The sequence below is a fragment of the Microcaecilia unicolor genome, chromosome 5 (assembly GCF_901765095.1).
Source record: "Microcaecilia unicolor chromosome 5, aMicUni1.1, whole genome shotgun sequence".
NCBI lineage: Eukaryota > Metazoa > Chordata > Amphibia > Gymnophiona > Siphonopidae > Microcaecilia > Microcaecilia unicolor.
Window position 1 is genome coordinate 253,519,217 of NC_044035.1, and position 13,689 is coordinate 253,532,905.

Here is a 13,689-nt window from a genome sequence, read left to right on the forward strand (position 1 = left end):
GTTTGTGAACCACTAAAGTCGATTCCTGTTTTGCACCTTAATGCGCAATGGCAGGTCGTCCTTGCGTACAGTACCGCTCCCTCCTCCCGATCTGCACATACTTGGTGTCGCACGGGCGTCCATCATTCTAAAACTTCCTGGATGCCATACATTTTTCAGACTCCCACCCTCCCATCGAAGAAATTCAACCACAGAGCTCAGTTTACCTGTAAAAGTTAGGTGATTCTCCAAAGGGAATCCAGCAACCGCTGACAACTCCACTGTCTCCAGAAAGCCATTGGGTAACACCCCCCTCCCCCCCGAAAAAAAAAAGGGCATGCCAGTTGCTCAACACCAAATAGGATTTGGGCCACCCTTTGTCCTCAGTGCTGTCTCCCAGAAAGATCCGGACCTGTCATTCCCGACCGACGCCTATCACTCTGCCCAGGGAAAGTGCTAACGGGCGGAGCTAGCGAGCAGAAGAAGGCGGAGATTAGCAATGACCAATCAGGAGCAAACTAGAAGGTAAGTGGGCTGAAGGTGATCCAGGAAGTTAGCGAACAGCTCTCTCAAGAGAGAATAAGTTAACTCCTTCAGAGCTGGTACATGGAGCAAGTATGTCCAGCGCACCGTAAAACAGATTAGCAAGTCTCTGTTATAAAAATATTTTTGTAAGAAATTCTGCACACGGGTTTGAAGCAACAACTAGGAATTTAGTAGAATGAGATATACTGCTTGCGAGGTTATAATAAATATTTAGTAGGGGAGGTACTTTGCTTTTGCAGTGAAGAGGTCTGCGCGACTAACCTGTCTAATATAAGAATAGCAATACTGGGTCAGACCAATGGTCCATCTAGAGTATCCTGCTTCCAACACTGGCCAATCCAGGTCACATGTATCTGGCAGAAACCCAATTAGTAGCAACATTCCATGCTATCAATCCCAGGGAAAGCAGTGGCTTCCCCATGTCCATCTCAATAACAGACTATGGACTTTTCCTCCAGGAACTTGTGCAAACCTTTTTTAAACACAGATATGCTGTTACCACATCCTCTGGCAGCAAGTTCCAGAGCTTAACTATTCTTTGAGTGAGAAAATATTTTTCATGTTTGTTTTAAAAGTATTTCCATTTTATTTCATTAGTGCAAGGCTGGTGTTGGGGGAGGGGGGTCAGGGCAGCTGCCCTGGACTCCCAGTGGTCCACCATCTCTTCCCCCTTCTTGCCATCCTGATCTGAGGTCTTCCTCCCTTCTCTACCTACCTTATATCGTGTGTTTGTTAACAGGGGATTATCTGCGCAGCAGCAATTCTAATGCCTGCCTATGTCTACCCCGTTGCTGTTCCTCTGCTGTGTTTCACCCCTTTCCTGTTTGTAACACGTTAGCGGCGGCAGAGAAACAGTGCTGGGGCAGTCACAGGTAGCTTCTCAGAATTGCTGCTGCACCGACAAACCCCTGTCAACAAAAAACACTATGTTAAGGTAGACGGGGAAGGGAGAGAAACCTCGGATCAGGGTGGAAAGAAGGGGAAAGAAATGGGGGACTGCAGGGGGCCCCCTGGAGCTATTTTTAAGTAGACCGGAGGAGGGGATGTAGAGGAAGAAATTATGGGCACAGGAATAGGGGGAGGAGGAGAGAGAGATGGTAATGGAGTGGAAGGAAGGAAGAGAGAGAAAGATATTGGACTCGGGAGTGATGGGGAGAGAGGGAGAGAAGCTGGATGGGAGGCTAATTGGGAAGAATGAGAAAGATGTTGGACATAGTTGGGAGTGAGGGAGAGGCAGGTGTTGAACAATGGAAACGGAGGAGGTAGGGAGAGATGCTGGCTCATGTGGGATAGGATGGAGAAAAAAGGACAGGGAGATGTTAGGCTATGGGGGGGGGGGGAAATAAGGAGAGGAAGTACTGGGCTACAACAGTGGAGGGAAGGAGGGAGGAGAAATAGTGGAAATGGCAGAATCGTGTGGGACAGGCCAAGAAGGGGTGGCAAGGTAATGAGTGAGAAGAGGATAGTGAATACAGAGGTAGAAATGTAGTAACTGAGGGGTAGAAGAAACATGGAAGGGAATAGCAGCTGGGGAAGGAGTAATGGGAAATGGGACAGCTAGGGAATGAGAGAAGAATATGGAAAGTTAATGGGTAGCTGAAAAGCTAAAGAAGAAGGGTGAGAAAGAAGATAAAATTTGTGTGGCTAGAGAGTCTGAAAAGAAAAAAGGGAGATAAGACAGATAAGGGAAGGATCAATATGTCAGAGAGATAGGTATAGTGAAGGAATAGAACAAGACAGAAGAAAAGACAAATGGACAAAAGTCACTGGAAAGAGAATTAGCAGAAGACAGATGGAGAAACTGGGACCACCATGATGGAAAAATAAAATGTCCAACAACAAAGGTAGAAAAAAGTGTTTTATTTTGAATTTATTGACTTTCTCTTCCTTTGCTGCTCTGACAGCCAAAACTCTTCCAAGGTCTGCAGCCAGTGGCAGTGTCTCCGAGCTGCTGCCACCACTGCTGACCCACACTCATAAATGCTTGGGTTTTCTGCATACATGCAAACTGAGCATGCATTGTGGGGGGGGGGGGGGACTCAGCAATGGCGGCAGCAGCAGCTTGAGGACACAGTCATCAGCTGCAGAGCTTGGAGAGCTCTGGCTGCCTTACCAGATGAGGTGGTCTTCAGCTGGCACAGCTTAGGAATTCCTGCAAGTCACAGCAAGGGTGATGGCTAATTTTTTTTTTTTTTGGGGGGGGGGGGGGGGGGGTCTGAGCCCAAAGTGGTGATGCTAGCAATTGTGTTCAATACAAAAAGGAAGTGTACTTCTGTTTTATTTCTTCAGTGTTGCCGTACTTGCCATGTTTCAATTTTGGTGTTCATATTTCTAATTTCCCTTGTTCTATATTTGGTGAAGACCTATCTGTGTTTTGTGTGTGAATATGTCATTTGAAGTTGTTTTATTTGTGGCAGCAATGGTGGGTGGGGGCCCCTTCCTTAATTTCTGTCCTGGACCCCAGCCTGTGTAAACCTGGCTCTAATTGAGTGTACCCTGGTCTTTGTACTTTTTGAAAGAGTGAAAAATTGATTCACTTCAACCCATTCTACACCACTCAGGATTTTATAAGCCTCAATCATATCCCCCCTCAGCCATCTCTTTTTCAATCAGAAGAGCCCTAACCTCTTTAGCCTACAACTTGTTTGTTCAGCCTTATATCTGCATTGCATATTTAAGAAAATGACGTCGTTGTATACGGAGGCTATAGTTCCTTTATAGGACTTATCGACTATTCCTCTGATGTATGAACTATGGTACCAGGGTATTTGCTGGCCATAAACGTGCCCTGGACAATGGTTGCTTTGACACATTCCCTCTCCTTCAGGATCCCAGACATGGACTGAAAAGAGCTACATGGTGCCCCACTTCTCTTGCGGCCTCAGGCAGCCACCCATCTTGCTTACCTCTTCTTATGGCTCTTATATGAAGGAGTTCCTATTTTAAGACTATTTGCAAAAAAATCTGAATGTTTTTATGTTTGTCCTTCTAGTAATCTTGCCCCTGATGCAGCAGGTATCTCAGGCAAAACATGGCCATCTCGGGCACAGATCTTTGAATTCCTTTGGACAAGGTGCTCAACAGACAAATGAAAGAAGTTCTTTCCTGACATGTTAATGAAAGGATTTTTTATCTACACAGAATCCTAACAGGTTCCATGACTTTAAAATGTCAGAGTGAATTCAGGGAACCTATAGTGAGGAAGAAGATCGATTCCAGAAGTTACCAGAAGAGACATCATTAGAATAGAAGAGCCAACGCATCACTACAGGGTAGCAGGGGGTGACAAATGCAATCCCAGAAAAATGGATATAGCTTCTCCACCATTTCTGTTTCCTTTGATACGCAGGAGCAGTAATAAAGGCCTCATGGCTTCACTCATTTTATTGCTGCTCCTACACATTGCAGGGAACAGAAGCAGTGGAGATGGTAGCAGGGAGATGAGAGGTGTGATGCTGAATCAGGGCTACGGCAGAAAAGTGGAGATGCTGGATCGAGAGAGGGGGGAGGAAAGAAAGCAGATATGCTTACTTGCATGGGACATGGGCTGGGCAATAAGCTGACAGAAGGGAGATGATGGATTAACATGGGGAAGAAAGATATTGGCTTAGGGAAGAGAAACAGAGAAAGGAGATCTTGGATAGGGTGGGATGAGGGAAGGATTTGTGGATGTGGGAGTGGAGAGAGAATATGGACACAAAGTAGGATGCTGGACCCTGTAAGGAGTAGAAAGATAGAGGGGAAATGATGGGATGGGGTTAGGAAGACAGAGGCAAGATTCTGAACACAGGAAGGGGGAGTAGGGAGACAAAAGGAAAACACTGGATGGAGGGGTGGGGAGAGAGTGATGATGGACAAAAGTTGGGGGAAAAGGATATGTTGGATCATGAAAGAATGCAAAGAAAGGGAATATGCTTGCTCAGGGGGAGAAGGGGGACAGAAGGGAGATGCTGGCCTGCAATGGGGAGAAGACAGGATGGTACTGGAATAAGATGAAGGCTTATAAGAGGGGGAAGAGAGAGATGCTGGATTGGGCAGGGAGAAAAAAGGATGCTGGACATGGGGGAGTCAGAAGACAAAGGGGATATGCTGGACACTAGAGGGGGATAGGGACAGAGAAGGGGGATATGCTGGATGTGGGAGGATAAGATGCTGACAGAGAGATGGAGAAACAGAGGGAGATGCTGGACATGTGGGGAGGAAGTGGGGTGATGGAGAAATGCTGAATGGAAGTGGAAAGAGAGAGATTTAAGATGTTAGATAGAAGTGGGACAGAGGAGATGCTGGACAGGGGTGGGGAAGAGAGAGAGGGGTGCTGTATATTTATTTATTTTTATTTTTATTTATGTTAATTTATATACCGTATCTTATTGCATCTGCAAAACAGAACGGTTTACATATATATAAAAAAATTGGTATATACAGATAAACAGACATAGGAATTCCATTCATGACAGGAAAGCACAGCAATCAAGATAAACTACATAATAAATCAATACAAGTTAAAAATCTAATATCCAGTTAAGCTATCCATTTTTCTTTGTCTTTTTGACCTTATCTCATTATGCTAAGTTCTGTTCTACGTAGCTTATAAAGAGAAAGGTTTTCAGAAGTTTTCGGTAATGGAGATAAGATTTCTCTAATCTGATCTCCTTTGGAAGGCTATTCCAAAGGGAGGGTGACAGGGGGGAGGGGAAGGGACAGAAAGGGACAGAAAGGGAGGTGCTGGATGGCGAGGAGGAGGAGAGAGAGAGAGAGAGAGAGAGGAGATGCAGGAAGAAGGAGTGGAAGAGAAGGGAGTGTTAGAAAAAACTGGGGAATCATAGGATGAGGGATGGGAAGGCTGAGATGAGGGAGATGGAAAGCTGTAAGTAGATGCAGTAAAAAGAGAAAGATTAAAGACTGAATAGTAAGAATGAATGAAATCAGAGCAGATAGAAAATTAAAGGGAAGAAAGCTGAAAGGAAAAGATTGAAATCGGAGAAGGATGTAAGAGAGGAAATGAAGAAGAAAAGGAGAGAAATAAGAAGTGGCATATGGAATGTAGACCCTGCAAAGAGAGTTTAAAAAAGACTGGGGAAAGCAAACACTGTAGCCCAGTGGTTCCCAAACCTGGTCCTGGAGGCACCCCAGCCAGTCAGGTTTTCAGGATACCCACAATGAATATTCATGAGAGACATTTGCATGCATTGCCTCCATTGCATGCAAATCTGTCTCATGAATATTCATTATGGGTATTCTGAAAACCTGACTGGCTGGGGTGCCTCCAGGACCAGGTTTGGGAACCACTGCTGTAGCCTATATTAAACATTATTAAAAAGGCCTGACAAGGTAAGAATGAAGAATATTATTTTAATTTAACAAATGGAAACTGTCAATTTTACAATAGGAATTTACATCTGTTTTCTTTAAATTTTATAATCTGAATAATATTTTTGTATGGCGAGTTGTATGGGGAAAGGTCCTACCTCCATTGTTGGGGACTGTGATGTGTATTACAAATATGGAGGTTCAGGTTTTATACTGAGATTCTCAGCACTGCCACGTAATCTAGTCCCAACAAGTAGATTTTAGGCTGTTTCCGGCTTTCTGACAATCCTATACCGATGAACTATGAGACTTGCAGCATGGATTTCAGTGAGTAGAATCAGGGACTATAACTGCTTTGATGTGTACCTTAAAAACCAGGATTGGCCATGTCTCCCTCCTGGAACTAGGTAACCTGGCATATCTGGATTCTTGTTTGTCTGGTATGGAATGCAGATTTCACTGGAACACACAAACAATGGGAAATAGACCAAGCAATCCAGAGATGGACAAGGAAACTTCGGATACTTAAGTAGAGTTTATTGACAAGAGACACGACACAGTACTGTGTTTTGGCCACAGGCCTGCCTCAGGAGTCTAGAAACGGTCTTTCATATGACAATCTCCAAAGTAAAGAGATACATATCATAAGGAATTGAAACAACAAGATTTCACTCCCACATAGAAGAATATGTGGAAAAAATTCTCTCATTTACAATGGCAGATTTCTGGGTGATTGAAACTAGCTGGTGGAATTTTTTTTAATGCATAGAAGTCTCTTGGGACTTTGTGTTGCAGTTTTTGTAAAATTGTAGAGGGGGATAATTATGTTGTATGGAAATATCACTTTGGCTCACTGTTCCCCCCCCCCCCCCAATACCTGGCTTGCCTCCTTGTTGCCATCCCAAATATTTGTCTAGAGATGCCACTGCCAGTGACTCTACAAAAATATGGACTTTGACTTGTGAATGCCCCCACAGCTCCAGAACAAGGGGAGGGCTCTCCTGATCAGTGAAATAATAGTGGGAGGAGAACCCTTGTGGAGGGGAAACTGTTGCAGTAGAAAGTGATAGACGACATTTTTTTGGCATAGACTCCTACTTCCCCAGATATGCTCTATAGCAAGAGGAAGAGGATCCTTGGCTAGCCAGTGACAGGGCTGCTAAGCCTTTTGCACTTGCCTCAAGGCATAAGCTGGAATGGGAAACCACCCCACCGCCACTTCTGAGGAGAAAGAGAAAGGAATGGGAGAAACAGAACAGGATCCTGGTCCTGAGGACATCCCTAGAATCTACCAAAAAAACAAACAAAAAAACCCCTCTAACAGTGATGGTTCTATCTGGGGGTAAACCAACTCTGAACGAATACAGAAGTAAAAAATAAAGGGATGTCTCATAGTTGTGAGTCCTGAAGAAACACGAGACTAAGGGGGTCTTTTACTAAGTTATGCTAGTTCACCTTAGTAAAAAGACCCCTTAAGTGTTTCATACTATTTTTGTTTTCTGCCTCTGCCTTTATTAACTGTTATTGTTGAGATTTATGTCCCTTTGCTGAATAAATTCTGGTGGCCAGTCGTAATCCAGATATCCAGCGCTGCTGCTTGGATTAGGCCCTAAAGGTAATAAATGTAAATTTAAAAAAATCATACCTTTTTTTAAAGGACTAACAATACATTTTCAACTAGTTTTTATAGGCTGGAAAAAAAGTTGGGGGAGTGGAAAGCTAATAAAAAATGCATTGTTAGTCCAACAAAAAAGGTATCATCTTTTTTGATTTAATTTCCATTATTACCTTTAAAGTGGACCAAACAGCAATCATTCTATTTTATCCAAGATGTGTTAGGCCCAGCTGTGAATATCCGAGTCAAATTCAGCCCATGGTTTTCAGTGATTTTAAATTCACTGACTTTATGTGGGATATATATCTAGGGGTTAATTTTTAAGTAAACTCTTCTGGCCTGTACTGAGTTACTGTGTGCCAGTGGAGTATAGATTATTTTGATATCCCTCCACCCCCCCAGTGAATACTGGTCCTGACTGGACTACAAAAATATATGTGATATAAGTACTCCACATAATAATGATCTGGGCAAGAAGGGGTTACACTAGCATAAGTTTAGATAATTACCTCCAAAAACACAGCTTAATTATATTGTAATATACTAAATTTGCACTGCAGAGAATCTGAATGTAGAGAAGTGACTCACTGAACAGATGTAACCGCAAGATCTTACAAAATGACCTTTCAGATGATTCTGGATAAAGAGTTTGTGATGGTTTTCTCTCTTCCTGGACTCCCCAACAGCTTGCTTTTATTTATATTCCTTATTATCATTAAACTTCTCTTGTCATATGTACCAAGTCACTTGCATTAAGCACGTGACACATGCATTTGGCCTAGTTCTCAAGCTCACAGGGCCAGACCCCCCTCCTCTCATGCACTTTGAGCACCAGGACATCTTTCCTACATGCAGGCTTGCTGCAAGCATCCTTATACTCTGGCTCTCCAGCCAAATGTGCAGTACATTCATGCTCTTGGAGTGGATTAAGGCAGGGTGCATTGGAAGGAGAGTGTATAGAACTAGGAGCTGCTGTTGCTGCTGCTATGGTTCACCCTGTGTCACTGCCAGTAGCCCACATAATAGTAGTAAGGGGCCAATAGCGCCTGCTATTGATTTTGCCACCTTTTCTCACCATCTTGGGCTGCCTCCATTCCTCACAACCCTCTAAGGCACTGCTTCTGGCCTCAGTGCCCTCTCCTCCAAGTCCTTCCTAACCACACAATCAGCCATGTACACTCCAATCAGCACACTTTGCAGGGTAGGACAGGTTGGGATTGATGGTATGGGGTGCTTGATTTTCTTATCTTTAGGAAGTGGAGGCGCTGCTGAGGTGGTGTGTGTGTGCTAAGGCATCTGATGTGCTATTTTTTTTTTTTTTCAGGTCTAACCAGCAGATCTCTCTCAGGCCTCAGTCCCTCTACCGCAATACCAGCTGTCTTACCATATTACCACAGCAGCACAGCTGGCGGGACCTGCCCATGTGCATATCCACCCAGTCCCAGGACTCCACCACTCATGTACTACTGTTTCTGCCAACCTGCCAAATGCTAACTGTTGTGTTAAGTTATCATGGCACTGGCAGTGTGACTGTGAGGGCCTGCCCTGTTAGCTCTGCACATCTGCCATCAGGGATGATTGCAAAGCACCAGAGCCAGCAGCCTACCCTCAGTCTTTCCACTTGTGTTACTGTATCTCTGAAGGGCCCTGCTCTGTCTTCACAGCTATTGAGTTCCTGCATCCTGCTTTAGTGCTGCTTCTGTGGCCTTTTTTCTGTCCAAGTAGATCCCTCCACTGGCAGTTTGGCTAGATGAAGGCCTTGATCCATCTCTGCATCTTGACTGAGCTCTTGAGTCCTGCAGTTTCTGTAGCATTTTCTTTCATGCACAGAGAGACAGAGCAGAGAACAGTACTGGTGGCTCAAGCCTGACCTAAGTAGGAATTACTCAGCATTTTCCTTCTTCCCCACACCAAGGTCTACTGGTTCTTCTTACCACCTTGTAGGTTCCTCCATCATGCCACTAATACCATTGCTGCTTCTCCTCTGCTGCAGACAGGTAAAAACAAACCTTGTGGCGCTAAGCCATTATTTGTTAAAAGAAGCGCCTCTGCCTAGTGGCCACCTATATTGACTCTGAGCCCCCCCCCCCCTCTAAAAAACAAAAAGAAAAACAAAAATCAGTTCTGATTACCTTACTGGGAGATGGAGAGGAGTCAGTTCCTCCTGGGTGGCAAGAGAAAACAGGCTGGAACTGAGGACACCCATAGATAGCAGGTCTTACTCATCAGGAGTGTGTCACTTATTTGAAGGCTTGTTCACGCACACACACTGAACCCTTTCTCTGACTCATTAGAACCTCAGGGCTAGTGTACTGATCCTGATTACTACTTTCATAAGAGGCTAGCCTATCAGGAGAGAAGTCAAGCAGCGTAAACAGTAGAAAGAAATATGAGCACATATACCTGTGCACTTTGCCTTCCCCAACTATATCCCTAAATTTATACTCCAAAGATACCGTCTGAAAAAAATCTCACTCTCCACCCTACAGCCTCACTCTTTGGGATGGTCCACCCTTGCTATCTCTGCTCCATGATCAAGACCAGGTGTCCCAAGCATCTGCATGCAATGGCTCTTCAGCCACATCTAGGGCACAGGAGTAGCCTAATAGTTTGAGCTGAAGGCTGACAGCAAGGATATGCATTAAAAAAAAAACAGCAAACAATGGTAGGCAGAAGATCTTTATTCAATTAAAACGGCCTGACACAGACTGTGTTTCGGCTCCAAGGGCTGCGTCAGGGTTCTGGAATTTCAAAAATACAATGCAACATCCCTACCAATAAGAACAGAGTCAGAACAACACTATCCACAAATGTCTTCTCCTGCCAACATCAAGAAAAGTAAAGCATCTTCTGTGTCCTGCAGAGTAAGCTCTACTGGACTTCATTGCTTGAAAGGTAAGATAGCCAGGATTCATATCTCTCTTTTTCCACAAATGGCCATTTACTAGATGTTTCTGTGTTCAATGTGTCTATCTTTTAGGACCATTTTTTGTGTGTGTGTGTGGGGGGGGGGGGGGGGGGGGGAGCATCTAAAGGAAAAATATACAAAAATAATCCATTGAGGGGCTAGCATTTTTAGTAGACTAGCCACACAGACATCCCAGCAAAGCAGTGGGGCACTGCAGTGGACTTCACATAAAAGGTCCCAGGGTACACATTTCACCATTGCCCTCTTATATTGTATGGGAAGCCCTCCAAAACCCACCAAAAACCTACTGTACCCAACTGTACACCATTACAATAGCCCTTATGGCTGCAGGCATGACCTATATGTAGTTGTGAAGAAACAGTATTGTTTTAAGCCTGTAAAATGTATTGGATATTTTCCTGCTTTAATCATGTCTTGAAGTGTATTTCTCCTATTTTGTTTTAAAGCTGTTACAGAGAAATGACTGCTCTTTCTTTTCAGACAGGAAGTAACCTTTACAGTGTATTTTCAAATGTTGTTGTTTTGAGCTTTGATTGGCCTGGAGTTTAAAGCTAAGCAGAAGGTACAGTTTTTTTGGCTCCGGTTTCAGCCTGGGAGAAGACAGAGATAAAGCTCTTTGCTGAAACCCTGTAAAAAAAAAACAGTTATATTTGATAACTGGTGAGCAGCTATATGTCCTGATCTCCCCATGTACTTTTTAGGAAGTAAACAAATGTTTAGTTAGTGTTATAATTGATCTATATTTCAGTTACCTGTTAATGTTTGCTGATTGCACATTTTTTGTTCATTGTTCAATATATTTTTTAAGACAATAAACAATTGTTTATTGACTCTGCCTGTCTGGACTGATAAAGAATCCTTGTGGTTTGTGAGTTAGGTCTGTGTTTTCTGGGAACTGTGGGATAATTGAGAGTGGGCGACTCACCCTACTACTACTACTATTTAGCATTTCTATAGCGCTACAAGGCGTACGCAGTGCTGCACAAACATAGAAGAAAGAGAGTCCCTGCTGAAAGAGCTTACAATCTAATAGACAAAAAATAAAGTAAGCAAATCAAATCAATTAATGTGTACAGGAAGGAGGAGAGGAGGGTAGGTGGAAGCGAGTGGTTACAAGTGGTTATGAGTCAAAAGCAATGTTAAAGAGGTGAGCTTTCAGTCTAGATTTAAAGGTGGCCAGGATGGGGCAAGGACTTAGGCATGATTGAAATAGATCTACACCCACAGGCAGTTGTGACCCAGTCGGTGGGAGAAGGGTGCTAGTTTACAGCACAAGCGGCAGGTGGAAGCGGACCTGAGTTGTGCTGGGGATAGACCTTCTAAGTGGCTGCGGGGTAGCCTGGGTGGCTAGGGGTTTCGTGACAGTAGGTTTTGGAGGGCTCACACATTCCATCACAAGTGTACCGGTTAGATTGGAATGCAGGTCTGGATCCCCTTCTCTACAGTCCACTGCACCGATCACTAGACTATGCTAGGGACCTGCTTGCTGCTCTAATAGGACTAGCCAGAACATCTAAAGCTATTATACAGGCTGGTATGCACTGTTTCTTTCACATCTTTCGAGGGTGGGAGGGGGGGGGGGGTCAGTGACCACTGGGGAAGTAAGGGGGGTTATGCCTTAATCCCTCTAGTAGTCATCTGGTCTTTTAGGGCACCTTTTTGTGACTTAGGCATGATTGAAATAGTTCTACACCAAAACATCTTAACTTTTAGCCCTGGATATTTTTGCTTTGTCCATTATGGCAGAAAAATGTTCACGTTTTGGGAATGCCTAAATCCTACCCAAACATACCGCCTTGTGATTTGCAGAGAAAAACCTCTCAAACCTGAGTTTTGAAAAACATCTAAAGCCACTTTATGCCGTTTTTGAGATTTTTTTTTCTCTTTTGAAAATAAGCCCCATAGTTTTGTTTGAAGAGTTATTTCTGCCTGTAGACAAATGCTTGAACTATAGCATTTTTTCTAAGTCATATGAAATTAGTTTCTGCTCAACTTGTAATTCAACACTGTGCATGGGACACATTAAGTTTTTGTTGTAATGCAATTATCATCCCTAAACAGTTTTCCACCACACCCAGAGATATAGCTCTCAGAAAACAGTGATAAGGTACTTGGTTTAGAAAATAGGAAGCTATTTACCTCCCTGTTAGTTATAAAACTGCCCTAGAGTGGGAAAGTGCACTGTTAGGAATGTTTTATTGTGTTGTTCATGGCAAACCAAGTTTGGCGCTAACCAGTCATTTTCAGAGGTAATAACCAGTTAAGTGCCACTGAAGATGGCCAGATAACCATAAACAAGCAAGTTAACCACTAGGCAGCTGTTTAATTTGCTTTGAATATCAGCCGGTGGTTTCATAAATGTATCAGAAAACAAATCACAATACAATTAATTCAGCGACTACAAGAGTCAGGAATTTAACAGAATATGGTTTTATGTGCTGACAGCTGAATGTGGCTTGTGTGATTTAGAATAAATGTTTCCAACTCAGTCCTTAGATCCTGTGTGAGATATATTTGCATAGAATAAAAGCAGTATATGCAAATATCATTTATGCATAATCATTGTAGATATCCTCATAACTAGTCTAGAAGAGCAGAACTCAAGTACTGGATTGGTTGAGAATCACTGATTTTAAGTAATGGGGTGAGTGATTACAGCAATAGATTGAGGTCTAGAAGTTCTAATCTTGACTCTGCTATTGACTCTGTGTGATCCTGAACAAATCTACTTGATTTCTTTAACCTAAAGTACTTTGGGGGCAGGGATTTCAATTTTGCATTCTATGTAGTAATGGATCCCTTCAGAGGACAAATATTAGTAGTACAGTATCAACAGAATGACTTAGCTGGTTGTAGCTGAAGGTACCAATGCTCGCCAAAATGGAGTTACCGCCTGGCTACAGCGTGGCTCTTGCGGTAATTTCATTTTTGGTGCGCATCTGAAAAATAATTTTTATTTTTGGACATGCGTTATTGGGCACACACCAAGTGGCATTTGACATGCGTAGGTCATTACTGCCCGACTTTACTGCTGCACGTCCATTTTCAGAAAAAATTTAAAAAGGCATTTTTTTTACAGGTGTGTTAAAAATGATTCTGCATGTGTCCAAAACACATCTACACTACCGCAGGCCTTTGTAAAAGGGCCCCTGAATGTCAAAAGCTATTTGAAATACGTTTTTAGTGCTGTACGGAAGAGAGACTATGATTTTTCTAATCTAATTGGTTGAGGTAATGAATTCCATAATGCTGGTGAAAGAAAGTAGAAAGCTGTTGTCCGTGTGGATTCCCACCTCACCCTAGATGGTGG

At 43.3% G+C, this 13,689-nt stretch overlaps 1 protein-coding gene across 1 annotated transcript in view; it reads right to left on the reverse strand.

Moving 5' to 3' along the window:
- NR1I2 (nuclear receptor subfamily 1 group I member 2) overlaps positions 1-411 on the reverse strand; it is a 70,651-nt gene extending 70,240 nt beyond the window's left edge. The window contains 1 exon segment of the mRNA XM_030203996.1: positions 207-411. The gene's annotated coding sequence lies outside the window, so the exon portion shown is untranslated.
- Positions 412-13,689: the final 13,278 nt, after the last annotated feature.